General features: G+C 43.3%; 1 protein-coding gene across 2 annotated transcripts in view; it reads right to left on the bottom strand.

Moving 5' to 3' along the window:
* The window catches only part of LOC138795966 (uncharacterized), a 72150-nt gene that overhangs the window by 33524 nt on the left and 13964 nt on the right, over positions 1-24662 (bottom strand). The window contains exon 2 of one of the 2 annotated variants that reach the window (XM_069975758.1): positions 19541-19755. The gene's annotated coding sequence lies outside the window, so the exon portion shown is untranslated. Of the gene's footprint in view, positions 1-19540; positions 19929-24662 lie in introns of those variants that run through there. The other variant, XM_069975759.1, reaches the window with a different exon arrangement.

Raw genomic sequence — 24662 nt, 5'->3', positions numbered from 1 at the left:
TTTTACCAAAGAGAAAACCTATCTACACTCCTTTAGCTGCATAGAGTATCGTCCACACATCTGCTCAAGGAGGGGGGAAGAACCTGATGAGCACACCCTCACTAAAACATTCGGTTAAGCTGAAAATTCTATAGTCTAAAGTTCTCTATAGGCAGGGGGATAAGCTGCTACCAGCCAGCTACGGTAGTGGCTTATCTCTCAGAGAAGAAAAAACTCCATAAAACCCGACCCCTATCCCCACTGACATCATCTCTCTGTGGAGTCTCAGGAGATTCGGGGGAAAAGAGGAGAGAGGGATCAGGCATGCTGTATTACTTAGGGTACTATTTTTCGTCGATCAACGATTAACAATCTCAAACGACCGCTACGGGGAACGACCTGAAATCGTTCACCCAATTACACGGAATGATGATCGTTACTTATGATCGTTCTTGCAGTCTTGTCGTTGCTATTGCGTTCTTCGCTACTGCGAACAACCGAACGGCGTCTTATTACATGCGAACGATCAACGATAAAAATAGGTACAAATTCTATCAAATGACTAACAATTTCTCGTTGGTTGTTTAATCATTGTCTGCTATAACAGTAAACTATTATTGTTCTAATCCAAACGATCTAGCGATTTTTCGAACGATAATCGTACCGTGTAATAGGGCCCTTAGTAGCAAGTGATATAAGAGAAGGTGATTTTTAATTCAAGAAATATACTTTTGCCTTTTTGGAGTCTTTTCTTTGGGTGGAAGCAAGTCTGGGAATGGGACACCTGTGGTTATTGTGATGGGTCTCATCACCACATTGTCCTATACAAAGTATATGAAATCTAGAAAATCTACAGAGCCCTAACTTGGTGGTGCCGCACCACAACCACAACCTCAGGGCCACATAACGTTTGCTATGACTGTAATTCTTCCCATAATCCTGTGCAGAATCAGTAAAAAGTCCCATATAGTCACTGCTCATCATATAAAGTGCACCCTTGCCGACTCCATCACAATCATCCGGCACATAAATAGGCTCTCTAATATATAGAGGGATGGTACTCCGCAGACCGTCGCGCCCTGTCATCAATCTTCTCTTGTTAACAAGAATTTCACAATCGCTCCTGATGTCCACTTAAAGTTTCCCTCCATTTATAAGGCGCTCCGGACATACCATCCGTTACAATCTGTCACCTATTTATGAGGCTGCACAACATCCATATCAATTAGAGGGACCCCGGCCGCCAATCCAAGCTTTATTAATGGATAGAAAGAGATAAAAAGGGTGGGGGAGGGGGAGATGGCAGAACATTACTGTACTCAATGCTGCTGTCCTCATAGGTTCTAGTTAACCCTTCTGTGCCCTGTGCATTCTGTAGATGGGCTCACATTTACAGGAATGGTCTGATGAATGCAGAGCCGGAATTAGTCAATGAAACATCATTAAGATGAAAATATGCCAGCCTTAACCCCCGCCTGTCTGACTTAATCCAGTTAATCAGACCCTAGAATAGACCCCTATATTTATTCAGACTCCTAGTAAAGACCCCTAAATAATCCAGACACTAGAAAAGACCACTTTATTTATTTAGACTCCTAGAAAAGACCCCTAAAATTATCCAGACCCCAGAAAAGGCCCCTGTAACTATCCAGATTCCAGAAAAGACCCCCTAAAAAAAATTCAGACCCCAGAAAAAAACCCTTTATTTATTCAAAATTCAGAAAGACCACTTATTTAATCCAGACCCAATCAAAGACCCCTTAATTAATCAAGACCCCTAGAAAAGACCCCTAAATAATTATGACCACAGACCAGACCCCTAAATTATTCAGACTCCAAAAAAGACCCCTGAACTTATCCAGATCCCTGAAAAGACCACTTAATTAATCCAGACTCAATAAAAGGACCCCTACATCTATCCAAACCCTAGAAAAGACCCCTAAATAATTCTGACCACAGACTGATCCCTACATTAATCCAGCCTCCAGGCCAGGCCTCTAAATTAGCCCAGACCCCAGATTAGACAACTACATTTTTACAGAGCCCAAACTAGGCCTCCAAGTTGAATCTGACTATAGACTAAGCCCTAAATTCAGACTACAACACAGACCTCCTAAAATTTATCAGACCCCAGACCAGACTGCTAAATTATCAGCCCCTAGATTCACCCTCTTTAATTAATCTACTTCAGAAAGCTAAATTACCCAGACTGCCATGGGCCTTATATAGTGGAGGAACCAATGCAGCCCTGGATTTTTGGGCCCTCCAATCGAGTACAGCTATCTGGCCCTAGGCCTGGCAGGTAAGTATCTGCGGCTTCTCCCTGGCGTACGTCAGGGGCGCAACCTAGTAAATCTTCTCTTATGTGTCCAGGTAAGGCATGGAAACACTGGTCAATGGAACAGTACTGCAAATAGAGGGTGGTCTGATGAACCCCATCCGTAAACATGTTCTAAAATAAGGTCAAAGATATAGTAGAGCACACCAAGTATATGGAGGATAGGTCCCATAATTCATCCCTGGATCCATCATAAAACTCCCATCGTAGGGTCCATTTACACAGAAAGATTATCTGACAGATTAACTGCCAAAGATTTGAAGCCAAAGCCAGAAACAGACTATCCACAGAGATCAGGTCATAAAGGAAAGCCAAAGATTTTTCCTCTTTTCAAATCCATTCCTGGCTTTGGCTTCAAATCTTTGGCAGATAATCTGTCAGATAATCTTTCTGTGTAAATGGACCCTTATATATTTTAATGTGTAGCCATCTGTCCCTTGTTTTGCTCTATAACTATATAATTTAGATTTGATTTTAGATGTTTTTGCTCTTTAAGGACAGCTGCTCACAACAGCTGTACGAGAGCCCGGCTGCCCATGAGGCATGTCCAGGAGCAGACGCGTCTGGAGGTGCAGGACCTGTCAGGAGACCCTCCGGAGCGATCCATCATGATCAGCACATTTACACAGCGCTCAATTACTGACACTCCCGCCATTCATGACAGATTTCATTGCAAACCAAATTGCAAATAGTTCTAGAGGCGGAGGCCGAACCCCCATGATACCACAGGTAATAGAGTCATTGTATGTCCTATGCATCTATGTCATCAGGACAATTCCTTAAAGGGGTCTACAGGACTGTTTCCTTAATGGCCTATCCTCGAGGGGGGGGGGGGGGGGGGGGGTCACCGAATTCTAGCTTTGGATATATATTCTTGCTGCAAAGTATTATGAAAAAGCAATTATTTTATCACACATAGAGCAATCACTAGTGCTATACATATCCATACATGCTGATTGTTTCCATGTGTAGGTGTAATGCTGCTGGTTTGGCCTTTAACTCTAACCCCTTCATCTTGTCTATTATTTCATACCCATATTCATTGTAAATGATAAATTGAATACAGACCCATTCACAGGGGGCCACCACATAGCTCTGTCTGTGCAGGAGAACGCCAGGGGCCACCACATAGCTGTCCATGTGCATCTGGTTAGTGGGATCTCTTCACAGACAACTTTCCCTGGTTTTCTGGATGTAGTTAGTGGTTTGATGATTGTTTTCCCCCCTGCGGTGATATCACCATTGCTCTCGCTGTCTATAATCTGAGGACTATAATACAGATACACTATCATCAGCTCTAGGGGAGACTTGTCAGAGCATGCTGGGAGTAGTAGTTTTGTGATTAGTGGAGATTAGAGAACACTGCTTAGGAGCTGTCAGGGCATGCTGGGAGATGTAGTGCTGCAACAGATTGGAGAACACTGGAACTAGACATAGCAGAGGTGGATTAGCTGCCTGAGACTATGACATGGACTGCGACTTGCTGCTACCAACGTTTGTGTTGGCAACTGCAGGGAAATCTAAGTCCTGCAGCTCCTGATCCCCTGCTCTGTTCTACTGCTGCCAAACAGCGGTTTATGTGGTGTCCTACCACGGGTCTTACAGTTATATACACCCTTCGCAAAAGTCTGTACTTATTGTACTATTTTGGTGATAAAAGTAGCACTAAAGTTTCGCCAATAGATGTCGCTGTATTGTGTATGTGTATTTGGAAGAGGCACAGCTGAAGGACGTAAAAGGTTATTGTTTATTTATGTGTCATCTGAATCTTCAGACCAGTAGGAATCTGTTTTTCTTCTCTCCTATCACCCCTTTTTTTTCTGTTGCACTCTTCACCCAATCACAGCGCACGTTAGTTACGCTAAGGAAGTAAGTCACATGGGTGGAGGGGGTGCAAAAAAAAAAGGTGTTTCGTGTTAGGCATTGTGGAGGAAGGATGCAAGCTAGATAGCTCTCCACAGTGGTCCTATCTGGGCCCTGGCCCTCTGCCAGGTCCCTGTACCCTCAAAGCTCAGTCTTAGCTTCAACCTTATATGGGAAGGACACAAGACAGTACACCTCTATCAACTTACTCACTAGTAATGCCACACAGCACTATGCACTGTTAAACCCCTCTTAGGAGAGGACAAGCCAGAGACAATCTCAACCCACACTGTGTACTAGGAGAAGTAACAGAGCATGACAGTATCCACAACAAAATCCAAAGAGCTAGGAACTTATCCGGATAGAGCAAAGTTGTGATAAGCCTAGGAACTCTCGCAGTGCGGGTGTCAGCAGGGAACTCTCAGCATTCCGTTCACACCAGGTAACACGGTCTGGGGCCTGTGTCACCCTCTAGGAAGGTTCAGCCGAGTCGAGTGGGCATAAGGTGGTGTGAAGACTAATTCAAGGTCAATACACGGGCACAAGTATTCTACCTCATCCTCCAACATCCCAGCAGAGCACAGTACTACATGGGTTGAGACTCTCGTGGCATCCTCCTCTCTGCCACTTTGCTTCTTCATATCACTCAGCACACTACTCAGTCAACACGACTATATCCTACACTGCACTTTTACTACAGATCAGGTTGCTGTATTGTCAAGTATTTACCTGGAACTATTGTCAATTGTGTTATCAAGTGCTTTATTAAGAGAAACCTCATACTGTTGAATCTGTATGACCTGCTGCTCATTGACTCAAGGGAGGGTCATTACACTGCTCTGGCCATCCGTGATCACTCTAACCCAAGGGACCCAGTAGCAACCCGGCAGGACACTGACCACAGGGGAAAAGGGTACAACCGGCCTTGTAAACTAAAAGCAGGCCCATGTGGCACTGGCGTCACAAAATAAAACCCCAAGGTCCGGCTGTATCTCGGCCAACCACCTCCGGCATGGAGTCACAACTCACCACCTAGCAAGTGACCGGCCGCACCTCCAATATAACACCACACCGGGGGCTCAACACATTTACAGAGCAGGGTCCTGTTCCCCCCTTGTACTGTATATTCTTAATATATATTCATACGGGTGTATATATATATATATATATATATATATATATATATATATATATATATATATATATATATCTCAGAGTGCCAGAGTGATGTTTAGATTGTCCGGGGAGCCCATAGGAGGTAGTGGCGGTCTGCTGGCACCAATACTATTATTACACTGGGCGACGGCAGCAGATCGTCGCTTTGCTGATCATTTGTCTTTCAACATGTTGAAAGACGCTAAAAGACAACGATCAGCCGACATCGTGATTATTGCCTTCTATTACACAAAGCGATTTCGGCCATAATCGGCCAATAATAGCTTTGTGTAATAGGGCCTTAATTTGGAATTACAGCAAACGATTATCAAACCATTAAGGGTACAAACACACACACCGTATACGCAGCGCATTTACTGCTGCGATACGCAGCAAATACGCAGCAGATTAGATCTAAATAACTGAGCACAGCATCAAATGTGCTCCATCAAATCTGCCGCAGATCTGCTGCGTATTTGCTGCGTATCTGCTGCGTATACGGTGTGTGTGTTTGTACCCTAACAATGATTTTAGGGTCAGATCTAAATCAACGATCAACGACGATGCACCTCCCTGCTGTGTGGGTCCTGGTACACATATTTAGTATCGCCGCACGCGTAAATGCCCGAACTATTAATTAATCACATTCCTGATCTTGCACAGTAAACGGCGTAAGCGCCAAAAAATCCCAAAGTGCAAAATTGTGCATTTTTGGTCACATCAAATCCAGAAAAATTGTAATAAAAATCGATCAAAAAGTCCCATATGCGCAATCAAGGTACCGATAGAAAGAACACATCATGGCGCAAAAAATGACACCTCACACAGCCCCATAGACCAAAGGATAAAAGCGTTATAAGCCTGGGAATGGAGCGATTTTAAGGCACATATTTTTGCTAACAATGGTTTGAATTTTTTACAAGCCATCAGATAAAAGAAAAGTTATACATGTTACATATTGTTGTAATCGAAAAGACTTGAGGAACATATATAACAAGTCAGTTTTACCCCAGGGCGAATGGCGGAATGGCGTAAAAACAAATACCCCCCAAATAATAAAAAAGTTTTTTTTAATCAATTTCACCACAAGTTGAATTTTTTCCTGGATATGCAGTGTAAAAAATTCAGCCTGTCATTGCAAAGTACAATTAGTGGCGCAAACAATAAAGGCTCATGTGGGTCTCTAAGTGAAAAAATGCAAGTGCTATGGCCTTTTAAGCAAAAGGAGGAAAAAATGGAAGTGCAAAAATGCAAATTGGCCCGGTCCTCTAAGTGTTAAAGACACATATAAATTCACACCAACCCCGCATGCACACTCATATGACATGACTAATACAAAAGAGCACAAACACATTGTACACTCACAGACACATAAATACACACATATACTTACACATTATACACCTATGCACATACATACCACACACACGTACACCCATTGCCTCCAAGTGCCAGCTACAGTATATAGATCATGCTTGAAATGCGACAAAACAAACCCTTATCTTCCCCCATTCTCTCACATTACATGACACTTTTTATTTTATTAAAAGACTTAGGCTGAGTTCACACTACGTTTTTCCTATTCGTTCAACGTATCTGTCTTTATTTGGTTACTTTTAACAGACAGAAAAACGTAGTCAACCCTATTTTTGTGTACGTTAAAAAAAACGCATCTGTTTCGATCCGTTTTTTTTTATAAAAAATGGAAAAATGCATCCGTCAATTGCATACGTTTTTGCATCTGTTTTTTCATAAAACATATACGTTAAACGGATAGGAAAAACGTAGTGTGGACCCAGCCTTACCCTGTGCAGGACTTTTTTCCTCTTCTTCTTCTCCCCATAGCAATGAGGAGAGAAGTAGCTCTTCTTTTTGGCTTCTGTAGAGCACGTCCTCTGGGCACAGAAGCCGCGCTCAGATCTTATTGTCATTTCCTATTATATAAATGACCCCATCCTGCACATGTGCTGAACTGAATGTTTCCTCTGGTTAAGAAAGTGCAAATGCAGCAAAAAACCATTAACCATAAAAACAAGGAGCCCCCAGATCTGCCGCCATTCAGAGGAGAAGTGGAACATGTGGGGTTTTATGGCTGAAACCTCAGCAGGAAACGTGGAGGATTAACGTCTGGAAAACACAGGATTTAGCAAGTTATAAAAAGTATCTTTACAACCTGCACCATCATCTTACAGTAAACGTGTTTCTTCTGCGTCTTTTGGTCTCATAAACTTAAACTCTTAAAGGAACATTATATGCAAAACTAATGCAATGTGTTATACCTAGTGCGGGCCCCGAGAGGGCGGAGCATGACACAGCCATTGGAAGAGTAAATCCTTTGTCACTGCCCCCAAAGAGCAGGTACTAGCACAGTCTATAAGTGTATGCTCAGGGAAGAAGTGCAATATCCCCAATCTTGTAAGACTGTACTGTTGGTTAAGTGCTGGTACAATAACCCTAATGTCCAGGCACTCTCAGCTGCTGGGCCAAGCTCTCTGATCTCCCTCCGTGCTGTCAACTCAGGGCTACCTCCTTAGATTTTTCTCTTGTTGTATTTCCTGTGACAGCAATTCCTGATCTACCCTCTAGGGGGCTGTAATCTGCACTGACTTTTCTTAATGTGTCCTCCACCTATCCCTACTAGAGGGCACAACCTATTTAAGGCTCCTCTACCCAGACACCTGTGCCTGAGCCATAGGGTAGTGACTAAATCCCATACCATACAGGGACCTCGCTGGGTTCAAGCACACAGTTCTCCAGACAAGCCAGGATGGATTTCATTGGCTGCTCCACTCAGGGCCTCCTAGCAGCCAAAATCAGACCCTGCCGGACCCGAACGTTTACTTTTAGGGTTAGGGTTGGAGATCGGCTTAGGGTTACTACCAACATATTACTTAACTATCCACTGCCCACACAACAACCTTAACCCTAACTCTCAGGGTTGGTGCTAATCAGAAAGGTTAGGGTGGGGGCTGTGGGGACGGTTACAACATGACAAATCAGTGGGACGTAACCCTAATCCGATACCCAACCCTAACCCTAAAACTAAATGTTCAGACAAGGGTCGGGGGTCCCACAGGGTCTGATTTTGGCTGCTAGGAAGCTCGGAGTGGAGCAGCCAATGAAATCCAGCCAGGTCAGGTCTTGCCTGGAGAGCTGTGTGCGCGTGCCCAGTGAGGTCCCTGAACGGTATGGGTTTTAGAATCTACCATAGCCATAGGGAAGGTGTGTTGTTTCTGGTCTGCAATCCTCTACATGACCTGTGGCTGTGTACCACGCTCACCCTCCTGTTCACAACCTGGACTGTTACCTCAGTTTCTCCTCTTCCAGACCAGCCTTTACCCATATATCAGGACTATTCTTGGGACATCAACCTGATACCCTCTAGCAGCAGAAGTCCAGCTAGCTCCACTCCTGAGTTACACCCCAATTCACACCGATAACCCAGTGGGTGCACGCTCATTTGGGCATTACACCTAGCAATAGTCATGGCAAGAGATGTTACTAAGATTTTCACCCCCCTCCTTTCTTAATTCCATGGAGAGACCACAGTGACTGTGCTAAGACCAGACAGTCTCTGTTAGTCGTCCACCGAGATTCAAATTGGATCCATACACAGCCACAAAGAAGACATTCATATTGGGATTGGGCAGGTTAGATTCTAAGTGGCACCAAAAGTAACTGGAAGACGCCATTTTAACGGAGGAACCATAAAGATTGCAGTAACTTTACCATAGGCCCCGGGCTGTTCATCAAGCCTGGGCCCCCCCACCCCACTGTAACTATGGAAGCACTAGCCTGGCGTTCATAGTACAGGACAGATAATGTCATGATGTCCTGATTTGTGCAAAATTGCCATAAAAAAAACAGTGATTTTTTGCAAATCATGGCGAAAGTGTAGCCAGGAGACAGTACACCCTTGAAAGTATAAGTCTTTTTGGGTGGTCATGGGCCCCCCAGGAGCTCAGGGCCCCGGGCTGCCGCCCAAAACGCCCCTATTGTAATCCACTACTGGCAGTCAGCTATAAATTTTTGTCAACCGATCAACTGCACAATTTCCCCCAAAAAAGTGTGCAGCCTTCCACAGGATCTACTAAAAATCTAACATCTCTGGGCTTTGCCCAGCAGCCATCTCCCCCATAGTGTCCATTTACCCCAACAAGCCTTATGCACAGGGTCCTCATCATCTATTCATAGTTACACTTCTCTTCCCTATAAGATCCATTAATGCTGCCAGTTATCTCTATTCTCGGAATTTGCTGATGGTGGAATCCGCGGTCGTAGTCAGGGAGCTTGTCATTGTGACGCTCTATCTCCCATAAGAGTAATAGGCAGGCCACGTAGCTGCAGGAATCATCATGATTTATTGCATTGTCAGTGTATTAGGGACCTAAGCCCAGGCCCCTTGACTCGTTTTAGACAGAGGTGATGTGACTGGTAATGATAAGAAAATGTTTTGTATTATTCACAGGACTGACAGCTGGAGCTGGAGGCAGCATCGCCTCTGACGGTTACGTGGCCCGGACTCAGGGCTTCGCTCATTTACAAGAACAACATTGTTCTTTTTCCAAAATGGGAAATAGGTTCTGGTGCGAGACGCTCCAAGGAACAAATGGTTATTGTGTTTCTCAAATATAACAAATGTAAATTTTAGGATCCCCCCCCCCCCCCCGGTGAAGGATGTAGAAATTAACCATATATCCACCAGCCAATAGCATAAAATGGCTGAACTGATATGGAAAGTTGTAAAAACTTTTTCAAATCAACATTCAGGGGGATATTTATGAAAGCTCCACCCGAGGCGTCCAGTAGGGAGAAGGTGCAGATTCGCCCCTTCTCCCTGGCATATGCCTACCATATCCCCCGCTAGTCCAATGGGTGGGGTGGGTGGGCTCGGGGTGGCGCAGCAAGAAAGGAAGGAGGCGTGGCCTCCTCCCACACCTCATTTATCATGATGTATGCTTACTCGCAGGCGTAAATCATGATCCAAATCTACACCTACTGGAAGCAGAGTCGGGCACCCGGACGGATTTACTGAGAGGTGTGTGCCTCTTAGTGGATTCTGCCTGGGAAAACGGTGCGGGGCCAGTCTTGATAAATCTCTCCCTCAAAGTTAAAGGGAATCTGTTAGCTGCAATTCACATTCCAAACTGCTGACACTGTTAGATAGCTGTTAGATCAAGAAGACACATGGTACCTTTCATATATCTGTCTGTGATTCCAGAACATAGGAAAATGCTTTTATTATATAGTATGAAGAGTCATAGAGGCTTTCTCGGGCTCCTGAAATGCAGCATGCTGTAACACATTCTTACTCCTCCTCCCATACCTGACCCTGCTTGGGACTTCTAGGTGTCAATCAAGCAAGGAGGAGGGATAGAGGAGGCGCCCAGCTTGCAGCTATTCAGGAGCTTGGGAAACCATGTGTCTCCTTGACCTAACAGCCTCTAACGGTGTCAGCCGTTTGGAACATGACTTACCGCTGACAGATTCCCTTTAATTCTGCCCCGATGCATAAACGTCCTGTGCGCTGTCCCGGTATCCGATAGTTACTCTAAGGCCAGATTCACACGTTCTGTAGATACAGTCCATGCATGGACCATGTGCTATGGGCTGAAAAAAACATACTCATCTGCTGCAGGCTGCAGAGGTGCTCTCCGCTGGCATCTCGCCCTTGTCTTTTGGCAAACGCACGAGTGCCGTTACTTCTGTGCCGCTACGCTGGGGGTGGCACAGAGTCTCACATGGCCGAAGGCTTAATGCTGCCTACCCGCATTTACCTGTATGTGCTCCCGATTAGGCCAGCATCAGCACACGGCAGCACCTGCATTCGGGAATTTTGGAGGCTCTAATAGGGCTTTATGGGGCATCGGTGTCTGAATTCCAGACAAGACCATGTCCTATAATTTCTGCGCCTATTTTCCGGCACGGACACCTCTGCCCATGACCCCCTCATCCACCATGTCAGGGTCATATTGCCTCCGCACCATCCATAGCATCCCAGAGCCCCATCTTTTTTTCTATCTGAAAGGACAGAAGCCCATAACATATTCCACCTCCTCCAGCACTTCCCATCCATCCCAGTATAAGTAATCCAGAGCAGCACATATGGCCGGCAGACGTTTTCACGACTACTGTATATACAATTATCCCTCTCCGGGAATTCTGTACTCCTGGCACAAATCCAATATTTACATTTTTCTTCCATTTCTTCATCAATCTCATCGCAGACATCACAAAACTAACACCACAAAGCCGGAGCTAATGCGCCCACATGTAATCACCAGTACAGTAATGGAGCCGACGGCTGTGATGGATCAGAGAGCAAAAACCTCATGTCACCATTTATCTAATCAATGGACCTTAATTGTTATCAGCACAATGTCACCGACCTGCGGGGGGAGCGGGGTCTGCGGAGAGATGCTAACAGCATGGGTATTTACTGGTCGCTCAATACTTCACATGTAACCATGCTCATCATGCATCAGATAGGGAATATTAGGGGACAAGTGAAGGGTAGGAGGCAGCAGCATAGGGTCCATTATATCTGTGTTTATTCTTCATAGGGGGCAGTATTATAGTAGTTATATTCTTGTATATAGGAGCAGTGTTATCTTACTTATATTCCTGTATATAGGAGGCAGTATTATAGTAGTTATATTCTTGTATATAGGACCAGTATTATAGTAGTTATATTCTTGTATATAGGAGTAGTATTATAGTAGTTATATTCTTGTCTATAGGAGCAGTATTATAGTAGTTATATTCTTGTCTATAGGAGCAGTATTATAGTAGCTATATTCTTGTATATAGGGGGCAGTATTATAGTAGTTATATTCTTGTATATAGGAGCAGTATTATAGTAGCTATATTCTTGTATATAGGAGCAGTATTATAGTAGATATATTCTTGTATATAGGAGCAGTATTATAGTAGTTATATTCTTGTATATAGGAGCAGTATTATAGTAGTTATATTCTTGTATATATGAGACAGTATTATAGTAGTTATATTCTTGTATATATGAGCAGTATTATAGTAGTTATAGTCTTGTATGTAGGAGCAGTATTATAGTATATTCTTATATATTGGAGGCAGTATTATAGTAGATATATTATTGTATATAGGGGCAGTATTATAGTAGTTATATTCTTGTATATAGGAGCAGTATTATAGTAGTTATATTCTTGTGTATATGAGCAGTATTATAGTAGTTATAGTCTTGTATGTAGGAGCAGTATTATAGTAGTTATATTCTTGCATATAGGAGGCAGTATTATAGTAGTGTTGTTCTTGTCTACAGGAAGTAGTGTAGAGAATAGGACCACAGGATCAGGTGTGAAATGTCTTTTTTCAGATATTATAATTAGGAATTTCATAGAACACAATATGTATGAATCAATGTAAAAACATCTCATCCCAACACAGAGTTAAATCTACTATTTTCATTTTCTCGGTGTACACTCAAATTGAATATCACAGCGGGAGGTGAGAATGTGCCGGATATTATAGCGAGCGAATCCTTTACACATAGGAGCGTCATTACAGGCAGAGCCTATAGTTCTGCATAATGACTGTAAATATGATTTTCTTCTGAGACCTTTTAGGGTGTTTATTGTAATGTGTATTAAGATTTTAAGCATGTAATGGTTTTCTCAGAAGTGATGACTATATATATAACACATCATTATAAAGGCTTTTGATCCTCGGATTGCCGGAGATGAAAGATATTCCACGTTAGATTACGGCTGATAGATTGGGGTTCCACCTTTTGGAGAGGTAGCAGTCACAGGTTAGAACCCAAATTTCAGGAAAATTAAGCTGACACGAAACTTCCCATCTTGTATTGTACAGGCTCTATAGTATAGATAAGAATTGCAGAAAAGGCTCCTCACTTCACCGCAGCTCACATGCTCCATCGATATTATATCGTCTCATTGCTGAGGCCAAAAGTTCATCCACCACTCCATTATGATTCTCCTTCATTGTATTGGAATGTAAAACGTAATGAGAATATGACTTGAGCGCGAGGTGTAGGAGCGATATAGCATATGACACACAATGGGAGCCGTACATGATATTATCCGTCCGCTCAATGAGATACATCTGCTGGGTAATAACATTATAGAAACCTTCACATCTCAGACTTTTATTATGTCTGGAAAATGAATTGTTCCTTACGGTAGACATTACTAATGCTGGAGTCTTTTATACGGAGGAGTGTGTGGGATCCAAGAGCCGGTGGTGTCTACCTAGAATTCTACAGGGGGTGCCGCCATCTATTGAGATTTGGAGTCTTGTGCTAAACTGGGGCGCGGAGTCTAAGGAATCTCTCCAGTCTTCATCCTTCCCCAACAAGGAACCATGGTTATTCCTGGTCACAGGAATCTGACCGGCACTTGGCAGCAGACGACCTGCTAAGATGTCTGGAGCAGATGCAGAGAAGTTGGGAATGAAGCCAAAGGTCAATATAGAGGAGCTAAAAGCAGTGAAAGAAATTAGAGAAAGTAACGAGGAGATGAGATCAAGACCAAGGAGATGGACTACAGGAACCAGACAACCAGAGATAATCAAACTTCAAGGAAAAACTATGGCACTGGCATGACTATAGGTAATGGGAGACACAGAAAAACACGGGCTACAGATATCAGCCCTATTCAAAGGCAATGGTCTGTGGTTGCGCTCTGCCTTAAAGGGGTTATCCAGCATCTTGCAAAAATCATTTAATGCTAGGGTCGGGAAAAATAGAAAAAAAAAATCTTTAATCACTTACCCCTGGTGTCCTGCAGATTCTGTATGGTTCCTTCCAGTCCCTCAAACTTGTCTCTTATTCCTGTTACTGAGAGGTGCAGGACCTGCCGCCTCAGCCAACCAACAGGACACCACCGAGGCCAAAGGTGGTAAGTCCTGCACCTCTCAGAAACAGGAAGGGACTGGAGGGAGCCATACAGAAGCTGCAGGTCCTGATCTTTGTCTCAGAAGAAGGAAGAAGACCAGAGATAGAGGGACCAGAACACAGAGATAGAGGGACCAGAAAGAACTGTTGGGGATCAGGGGTAGGTGAGTATTATTGGGCTTTTACCCCTAATTTCCTATAGTGTTAGCAGTTTATGAGTTTTTGCAAAATGCCAATAACCCCTAAGTCTAAGTTTTCCAGCAGACCTTATGTTATTAAGCAGCAATGTGATCATCAGATGGAAATAGAAACCCCAAGGCCATAAGTCCAGTGAAGCCTCAGGAAGACATGAGAAATAAAATCTTATTGGACAACATAGTACTTAATAGGAGTACTGTTAGGCATAGAAGTGGTTAAACATCATCTTTATTGGAGTCGCGGGACACTCGGCATGGAAGGGGGATGGGAGTGGAGGCGCCTCTAAAACGCTTTCGCGCTCAGCCTGACGAAGCGCAGCTGAGCGCGAAAACGTTTGGAGGCGCACCCACTCCCATCCACCTTCCATGCTGAGTGTCCCACGACTCCAATAAAGATGATATTTGACCCTGATCGGTGAGCGCCACTTCTATGCCTACCAGTACTCATACTGTGCATTTATCTGTAATTTTTGTTGTGCACCTCCGTGGGTCTGTTCTGGATCGTGACCACACCTGCAAGTGATTGTGCTGTATTCACCTCCCTGTGTCTTCAGTAGTGCCGGCTACCCCCGCCTCACTTACATAGTACTTAATATATTGGCTTACAATTGTGATGAAGGTGAGAAAGAACAGCATGGGGTTTGTATATAAGCCCCACCCTCCTCTAACTGTCCACGCCCACATAAGATTTGGCTACATCCATAACAGTAGAGTGTCTACAGCTACGGGCACAAGGGAGGACATTTATTAAAAGGCTAAAATGTCTTTTTTAGGCGCAGATGGGCCCGGATGGCGTAAAAATATTCGAAAATGGTCTATTTGCGAATATTTCATTTGCATCGGGCCCATCTGTGCCAGTGGGGCAGGGAGGGGGTGTTACAGGGGGAGCGGCCTCTGCGTGCGCCGCATTTATAATTTTTCAATAGGAAAAATTATAGTGAAACCTATGCCAGCTCTGAGCTGACGTAGGTTTCATTCTGTTCACGTGGACGGGCTCCGTGCGATCGGGATTTATGTAGAGGAAATGCGCCTCTACATAAATTCTCTGAGTCCCTTAGTTGCGGGGACCATTGTTAACCTGGCGCAAAAAACATTGGACTTATTAAATGTCCCCTGAGATGTCAGTCAGCTAAGGGCGGTAGCTTGTGATGTTATGCTGTGCACACATCTCCCATTCACCTCTATGACAGTTATGTAGACTGCATAATGCAGCCCGATCTGCTGTTTCCAGCTTACCAGACACCTTTGCTGGGCCCTACGAAGTTGGAAAGGGCCAGGAGGACCTCATGCTCAGGATAGGTTTAGGTCCTAAAGGTGAACATATCCTGTGTATAAAGTATAAATGTTTCAGATGGGAATACCTATGTAATGCCACCCCCCTGTGACAAGCACAGTGTCCCCATGCCAGTGCCATTAACAGGAAACCCATAACATTACCAGCAAACGTGCCCCCATGATAATATTAGTGCACTGCGATAGTGTTAGTGTCCCTGTGATAGCATTAGTGCCTTCATGATAGTATTACTGCCCCAAAATGGTAGCACTGTCTCCTTGATTGTATTAGTGCCCCCATGAAAGTATTAGTGTCCCAATGATAGTATCAGTGCCCTCTGATAGTATTAGAGCCCCTGTGATAGTAATAGTGTCCCTATGATAGTATTAGGCCTGTGTGATAGTATTAGTGTCCAAGTAATAGTATCAGTGCCCCATGATAATATCTGTGCACCGTGATAGTATTAGTGCCCCTGTAATAGTATCAATGCCCCCTTGATAGTATTAGTGCCTCCTTCCATTAACTGTGAATAGTGCTCTGTGATAGTATTAGTGCCCCCATGATAGTATTAGTTCTCCCATGATAATATTAGTTCTCCCATGATAATATTAGTGTCCAAATCATAGTATCAGTGCCCCATAATAGTATTAGTGCCTCTGTGATAGTATTAATGCCTCTGTGATAGTATTAGTGTCCAAGTAATAGTATCTGTGCCCCCATGATAGTATTAGTGCCCCCCAAAAAGTAACATTCAAGCCTCCTTCTTACATTTCCCCCTAAAATGTAAATGTACATAAGAGTAACAGCCTTAGTGCCTCCTTTTAGTGTCAGCATTTTCATGAACTTAACATCCCCAATGGCTTCTCCGCAGTAACCCTATAAGAGTGTCAGCCAGCATGCCCCCATATAAGTAGCAGCCACAAAATCTCCCTAAAAGTGACAGCAACAGTATCCTTATAACAGAGTCACCGCACCTATAAAATTGTCACCCACAGCACCCCCATAACAGTGACTGTCAATTGGAGTTAGAGGAGCAGAGTCTCACAGTCCCCCCCCCCTCCTGACTCCCATAGTATCTGGATGGTAGAGATGAGTTTGTCCTCGGTTTTCTTGGCTCAGCAACGTCTCTGGTAATTGTGGAAACACTGACACCTCCATTGTGCTATGTGACAGCTCCTCATATACAATGAAGATTTTAGCATGTGCTAAGACATCTGCGGCCCGATTTATTGACTGGTGACAAATAGTAAAGTGACGTATAACGGACATAATGAAAATTCCTGTCATGTCTTCAGCCGCTCTGCATCTAATACAGGACAAGTTGTAACAAAAGGCTCCAGATTCTATGAGTTCATGAAACGCATTGCCAGCAGCTCTAATCTTATTACAAATGATTGCTAAACCATACGAACAGAAGGTAATGCGCTAAAAATGTGCAGAGTGTATCGGGACATCTGCCTGCATTAAAAGGGACACACATCTGTAGGGTGTACTACCATACCTGGACTAGGGGGCGCTATTGTAACCACTAAACTACCCCCTACTGAGACCCTTTAGGCACTGATGAGGGTCATGAGTGTTTCCATAATGCTTGCATTACATTTAATGTATTCAAAGGGGGCCGATACAATGAGACGTAGACTTTAAGTGATTTAAAGGGGGGTTCCTACACCAAATTTAAAGTTCAATATATGTTTGTAAATCATAAGTTAGAGCAGTAGCCAGGGTGTGGTAATTAGGTTTCTTTTACTTACAGAGATATTACCATATTTCTATTGTGTTATAGAAGCCATTTTGAGAAAAAAAAAGTTACAACAGGAAGTATAGTCTTAGTGGCTGTTGTTTATGAAATAGCTTACCTGGAACTAATAGCTTCATGGTAAACCTATATTGGTCAATGGTAATTCAATAGTGGTCCAGTAGATTATCAGCGGTTATTTTTATAGGCAACTTCCTGTTTTTACTTGCAAAAATGGCCACCACCATTAAATGTTAAAAAATGGCGATATCTCTGTAGATGAAATGTATATTGCTACGAAACTTTGATAGCCATATTAGTTTAGATTTGTTAATATATGGGAATATTTAAGTTGAGGGTGAATAATCACTTTAATTTGTAAAAAAAAATACATACATAATTGCAAAAGACATTAAATAGACAAGGTGATACTCAAAGATCACACTAAACCATATACAGCCAATGTAACCAGCACTTATACATCCACCTATAGCTGCTGCAGGAATCAGACACTATGTCTGACCAATGATTGGATGGACAGGTGACCGGACACTTGTATTACTGACTGTTATTAGTTCAAATGTATCCTAATGTCTCCCATCAACAGCAACAGATCTGTGAACATAAGCCCTATAATATATGTGACCAGCACCCACAAAGATATAGCAAAGCTCAACTTATCAGACATGGACAAGCTCAGTTTGTTCTTTGACTAAAGTAACTTCAACAACAGTTTGTCTTTTACGTGCTGTTACATGGGACTGTAGGTCTACAACCTTTATCTGTACGCAGAGTTATGACTGTTTTCTCTGGTGTTACATAGGACTGCAGGTGACATCTACTTCATTATCTGTACTCACAGTTATGACTGTGTTATCTCTGGTGTTACATAGGACTGCAGGTCATATTTACAACATTTATTTGTACTCAGAGTTATCACTGTGTCATCTTTAGTGTTACATTGGACTACAGGTCACATCTACAACATTTATGTGTATTCAAAGTTATGACCGTGTTATCTGTGGTGTTACATAGGACTGCAGGTCCCATCTACTACATTATTTGTACTCAGGGTTATCACTGTTATCTGTGGTGTTACCTAGGACTGCAGGTCCCATCTACTTTATTATCTGTACTCAGAGTTATCACTGTTATCTGTGGTGTTACATGGGACTGCAAGGGACATCTACCACATTATCTGTACTCAAAACGTTATCATTGTGTTATCTTTGATGTTACATAGGACTGCAGGTCATATCTACTACATTATATGTACTCAGATAGATATTTCTGTGTATTATCTGTGACTTTACATAGGACTGCAGGTCACATTATCTGTCCTCAGGGAGTTATCACTGTGTTATCTGTGGTGTTACATAGGACTGCAGGTCCCATCTACTACATTATTTGTACTCAGGGTTATCACTGTTATCTGTGGTGTTACCTAGGACTGCAGGTCCCATCTACTTTATTATCTGTACTCAGAGTTATCACTGTTATCTGTGGTGTTACATGGGACTGCAAGGGACATCTACCACATTATCTGTACTCAAAACGTTATCATTGTGTTATCTTTGATGTTACATAGGACTGCAGGTCATATCTACTACATTATATGTACTCAGATAGATATTTCTGTGTATTATCTGTGACTTTACATAGGACTGCAGGTCACATTATCTGTCCTCAGGGAGTTATCACTGTGTTATCTGTGGTGTTACATAGGACTGCAGGTCCCATCTACTACATTATCTGTACTCAGAGAATTATGTCTGTGTTATTACATAGGACTGCGTGCAGTTATCTTCTACATTATCTGTACTCAGAGAGCTATCTCTGTGTTATCTGTGGTGTTACATAGGACTGCAGGTCACATCTACTACATTATCTCTACTCAGAGAGCTATCTGTGACTTTACATAGGACTGCAGGTCACATTCATCTGTTATCACTCTGTTATCTGGTGTGTTACATAGGACTGCAAGTAAATCTACATTATCCAGCCTTTAAGAGTCAAGCGACAAATCCAGCTCTGCTACACCTCCATGCACTCACCAATAACAATGCCTGCTCTCTCTATGTAAAATCAGTGTTCTCTTACTCACCTTTCTTTGGTGCAGTCCGCAGAATCCTCCGGTTACAGGATACAAGACATAACCCGTCTGGATTCCGAGGGACGGATATTGGGGGTTGTTGTATTTTTTTATTCCGCCAGGTTTTCTTCTAGGAGGGTGGTAGCATGGCCGAGCTCCTGCAGGACATCAGGGAGATCCTTGTGCACAGCAGCAGTTGCTCTCTATATATTTGGCTCTCATTGACTCTGCTGAGAAGGAAAAATTACTCAGAGTGAATAGTCCCTTTCTCTCCACTTCCCAAGACTTGGATCTATTTTTTTTTTTTTTGGTAAATGTACTTAACATCTGTGGAATGCTAATGACTGACAGATGAAACAGGCGGCTGAGAGAGACACAAACTTATGGGCACTGGGGAGGAAGTGGCTTTCAGAAATCTGCTCTGAGGGACTGTGCGCAGCCCAATGTGTACCCCCTTTACTGCCTACCCCACTGTCCTGCCGGTCTAGGTCAATATTATTCCTGGAAACATCTGGAGATATAGGCCTGCACCCGAGGGGAGGGGATGGGATATGACAACAACAGAAAAAAAATATTTGGGTTACTGTAGAAGGGCCTGACCTCATCATACTTACAGTCGCCATGATTGTTTTCAGGGTGAAATATGGCGGCAATTAGGAAAGAAATCAGCGGCATAATGCTCAGAAGCGCAGTTATTTACGATGGGGGAAAAGGGCGTCATAATAGGAAATGTTGACGTAGAAAAAGAATTTAAAAAAAAAAAGAAAAAATTGAGAAAAAATAAAAAGCAGAAAAAATATTGATGAATCATAAGAACAGTAAAAAAAAATGTAAAAGAAAAATTAAAAGTAATACAAAATAATTCCAGAAAAATAAATTAGAAAGTAATGAAACAATTGCAAAACAGTTTAAAAGAATGAAAGAATAACGAATAACACTTAACCTTTGTGAAAACTACATTTTTTCTATTTCTTAGATTTTATAATTTGTGGTTTATAATTGTTTATAATTTATTTAAATTTGTAGGTTATAAAATTAAGAAAAACACTGCTGAAAAACCATTTCAATTGACTTATATTTAGCGTTATAATTATCTTTTTTATTCATTACCACGATAAATAGTATACAATGTAATCAGCACTGAACTGGGGGCAACCAGGAATAATGACACTTTGACAACTGATGACTAAACCATTGTCCATCCGTCAGTTATCTCTCCGGTCCACCGCCTGTCCTCCCCATGGCTGAGCGCTCCTGTGTTCTCTATGAGTGCTAAGAGAGCTCTGGCTACGGCTTATCTCTCACAGAACAATGGGGTCTGGCAGTGATTTTCCCCACCCCTTTCACCACCGACATGGTCGTTTGGGAGAGCCCTATACACCTTAGATTGTAAGTTGCAAAGAGACCTTAAGGGTCATTTACACAGCAGGAGCCTAGATATAGGGGGGGTTGCCTTGGTAGCTGTTGAACCTGGGACCCAGTGCTTTACATCCCTTCTACAGTACCATAAGTACAGTACTCTTTCAGGCTGTGTGCGCAATGATTGGGAAGTCAGTCATGCTCTTCTTCCCGCTACCTTTATGACGTTCTTCTCAAGGAGAAACAACCCATTCAACAGCTAAATTAAAGGGTTTGTCTCAGTAAGATAAAGATGTAAACCAATGGATTATGTAAAATCAAACATATCTCAAATATACACGCATTTATGGAAATGTACGGTCTGAGATATACATACTTATTACTTACTAATGCGCCATATGCTTGCTATGACCTGTCTTCTCTTGGTTACAACCTTCCTTTTGACATCCACAAAGGTGGTCACACATGCTCAGTTCAATGGCATTTGCACTGGCTGTACATGCATACAAGGTGAAAGGAGAAGTCCAGCAGCCGGCAGGGGGGAAACTGATTACTGAAGTACTAACCTATCTCTGCCCGTGGTAAGTGCTGGGCCTGGCCTTGGGACCCCGCCGGGCTCTAGGATCTCCAGAGCTGACACGTCACGACCCAGCTAATGGACTGGCTGCTGCAGTCACTGACTGGCTGAACGGTCAGTCTATCAGCTGGAACATGACGTCATCACAACTCGGAGGAAAATGCCTTCCGGTGGGGGTCCCGGGGCCGGTCCTGCTGCTGACCACAGCCACGGGGAGAGGTAAGTTAATACTTGTAATCAATTTACCCCCTGCCCGCTACAGGATTTTATAATCCGACGGACTTCTCCTTTAATTTTGGGCAAATGTCTGCTCTGTTGCACGGCGACAGCTGGGTCACAGTTCAGAGAGGAAACCAGGAAGTGATCAGATTCATGGGGGAGAAGAACTGTACAGGGATGTAAGTTACATTTCACTCCTTTACATATATTTATAGGGTACACATCTGTTTTTATTTGCATCAAGGGACAGATTGACAGGATGAAAAATATATTCTTATATTTTTTTGCATTCTTTTTACTATTTTTGATGTCTTTTTCACTCATTGAATATGGTGTGCACTGGTTTTTCCAGCTGACCATAGACATAGAACATTTCAGAATCATTTACCCTGGATTTTTCCAATCAGAATAATTGAGCGTCTCGTACATGCGGCCATTAATTTTAACAATGTAAACGTTTCATAAAGTCAGTCGGGTACTGAAAAGCTACGAGATAACAAAGTGATTCACTGAACCTTGATGGATTCATGGGGGTAAATGCATAAAATTATCGGATACTCACGATGATGAATGTTCATAGAACATTTTTCTAATGATTCGCGATGGATATGGATGGATGGGGTCATCTTGGTATCAGTGATGCAGGAATAACAAGTGATGCATGACTGGGTAATGTCCATTATGTCCTGTGACCACAAGGGTCATCCAAAGGGGACAACCGGACTTGTAAAGAGGGTCAGATGGCGCAGGACCCATGAATTCATCGCTTCTATTAACTCAATGGCCCAATATTTTATAAACTCAACCTTAGCGACCAATAATAATGTTTAATTTCTCTGAATTATCGAGAATGAAAATTTTTTCTGCAAATCCTTTGTACTTGGACTTTTCTTACCTGTACCGGTAGCTGATGTCAACCTGCTGTGCCACCGAACCGGTTTGGCTTTGGGCCCGGCCAGGGAACGGTGTCTAATTGCCCTCTAGGTCTTCATTCCTTTATCTTTCTCCAGGGTGTGGAAGCTGGACTTCTGCTGCTAGAGGACACTAGGTGGCTTTATAAGTTTGGCCCCGGTATGGGTAGGGGCTGGTCTAAGAAAATCGGACTGTGCCTGTGTAAGGCACCAAAGAATAGGGCAGTGTAGGTGTAGTCAGCAGGCCAGGGGGAATATGTACATTACCGGGAATAGTCATCCAGGTGGAGGATCAGGGCAGGCGGGCTCAGATACAGGCCATATTGTCCGAGATGGCAATGGGAGAGGCAGATGGTACAGACAGGTGTCAGGCAAACAAGCGTAATCGGAGGAAAAGGCACAGGTCAGTGTACACAGAACAGTAGATATAAGAACACAAGGAACCAACAACACTCAGGTAAGATGGAATGGGTGGAGTTGCAAAACGGCACCCATTCTGGAGACAAGGGTCGTGCTGTCTCTGGAATAAAGTGGCCATGTTTTTCTAATGCTCGATAACCCCTTTAAATAGGAGGTGAGCCAAGAGATTACACAACCTAGTGAACAGAGGTGAAACGGCAGCAGCGGCTGGAAGCTCTGAGCATAGGCTGGAAGGAAAAGGAGGGCGGCTACACCCCTGTTGATTATACAATATCATATAGGCCATATACAATCAGTGAGCACATACTCACTGATACGTTACATTTGAGTAAGCTCAGGGGATAGTCTTTTGTCTACCTCTGCCATCTTAGATTCATTTCCTCTCCTTCTACTCATGTTTTCCTTTCCCCTGAGCAGAAAGGCTCCTCTGCCAGAACGTCTCCCCACATACCTCTCACATACATGTCTGCGGTTTTCTCTGTTAATACAGCAGTAGTTATCATATGTCAGTGACACAACAAACACTAAGATGGTAGAAACCGTGTCGGGAAAGGATCTGCAACCTACAGAGAGCGGGAAGGATTCCAGAGCTGCCAGAAGAATATGACGGCCATTACTGAGAAGTCTGTAGCACATAGAAACTAGATGCAATTAAAAGCTTATTCAGATGCACAAGATGGCAAACAGGAGCCTCAATATTACATATGTACTGCCTCCCTCCATCCCCAGCACGGATGTGCAGGTCCCCCACAGACAGCAGCAGTGACGTTAACAAAGGCCTTGGATTACTGCACATATATTCAATCTAATATCGAGACTCCTGTCTACAGCTAGTTTCTGTGTTATGGACTTTATTTACTGTTATGTAACAGAGTCCACAGCTCCTCCCGCAAGCACCAGCAATGATATTCCTGTTGTTGTGCAACCCTATCAATCAGGCCAATAATATGTGGTTGGAAGGTTGGGTGGTCCCAGTGGTTTCTTGCATGGCAGGTGGACAGGAGCTGCAATGTGCAGGTGAAATCTGTAGGATCAGCAAAGCTTAAAGGGATATTCTGGAGAATTTTTAAATCAACTGGTATGAACTTCATCTTTTCTCGTAGAGCGTGCTCTGTTCCTCTTCACTTTCTCTCATAGAGCGTCCTGTGTTCTGCTTCACCTTCTTTTGTAGAGTCCACTCTGCTCCGCTTCCCCTTTCTCTTGTAGAGCGCAATGTGCTCCTGTTCACCTTCTCTCGTACAGCTTCCTGTGCTCCTCTTCTCTTCTTCTCCTATTCTCACAGAGCGCTCTGCTCCTCTTCACCTTCTCTTGTAAAGTGCGCTGTGTTCCTCACCTTCTTTCATAGAGCCCACTCCATTCCCCTTCACCCATAGAGTGTGTTGTTTTCCTCTATATCATTTCTCATAGAGCAAGATCCATTCTTTACCCTCTCTCAGAGAGCACTGTTCTTTACCTTCTCTCACAGAGAGCGCTCTGCTCCTTTTCACCTTCTGTCGTAGAGCATGCACTGTTCTTCTTCACCTTCTGTCGTAGAGCATGCTTTGTTCCTCTTCACCTTCTGTTGTAGAGCATGCTCTGTTCCTCTTCACCTTCTGTCATAGAGCGTGCACTGTTCCTCTTCACCTTCTGTCGTAGAGCACGCACTGTT

Source organism: Dendropsophus ebraccatus, chromosome 6, assembly GCF_027789765.1.
Source record: "Dendropsophus ebraccatus isolate aDenEbr1 chromosome 6, aDenEbr1.pat, whole genome shotgun sequence".
NCBI lineage: Eukaryota > Metazoa > Chordata > Amphibia > Anura > Hylidae > Dendropsophus > Dendropsophus ebraccatus.
Note: the sequence above shows the minus strand (reverse complement) of the source record. Positions and strands in the feature narration are given on the sequence as shown.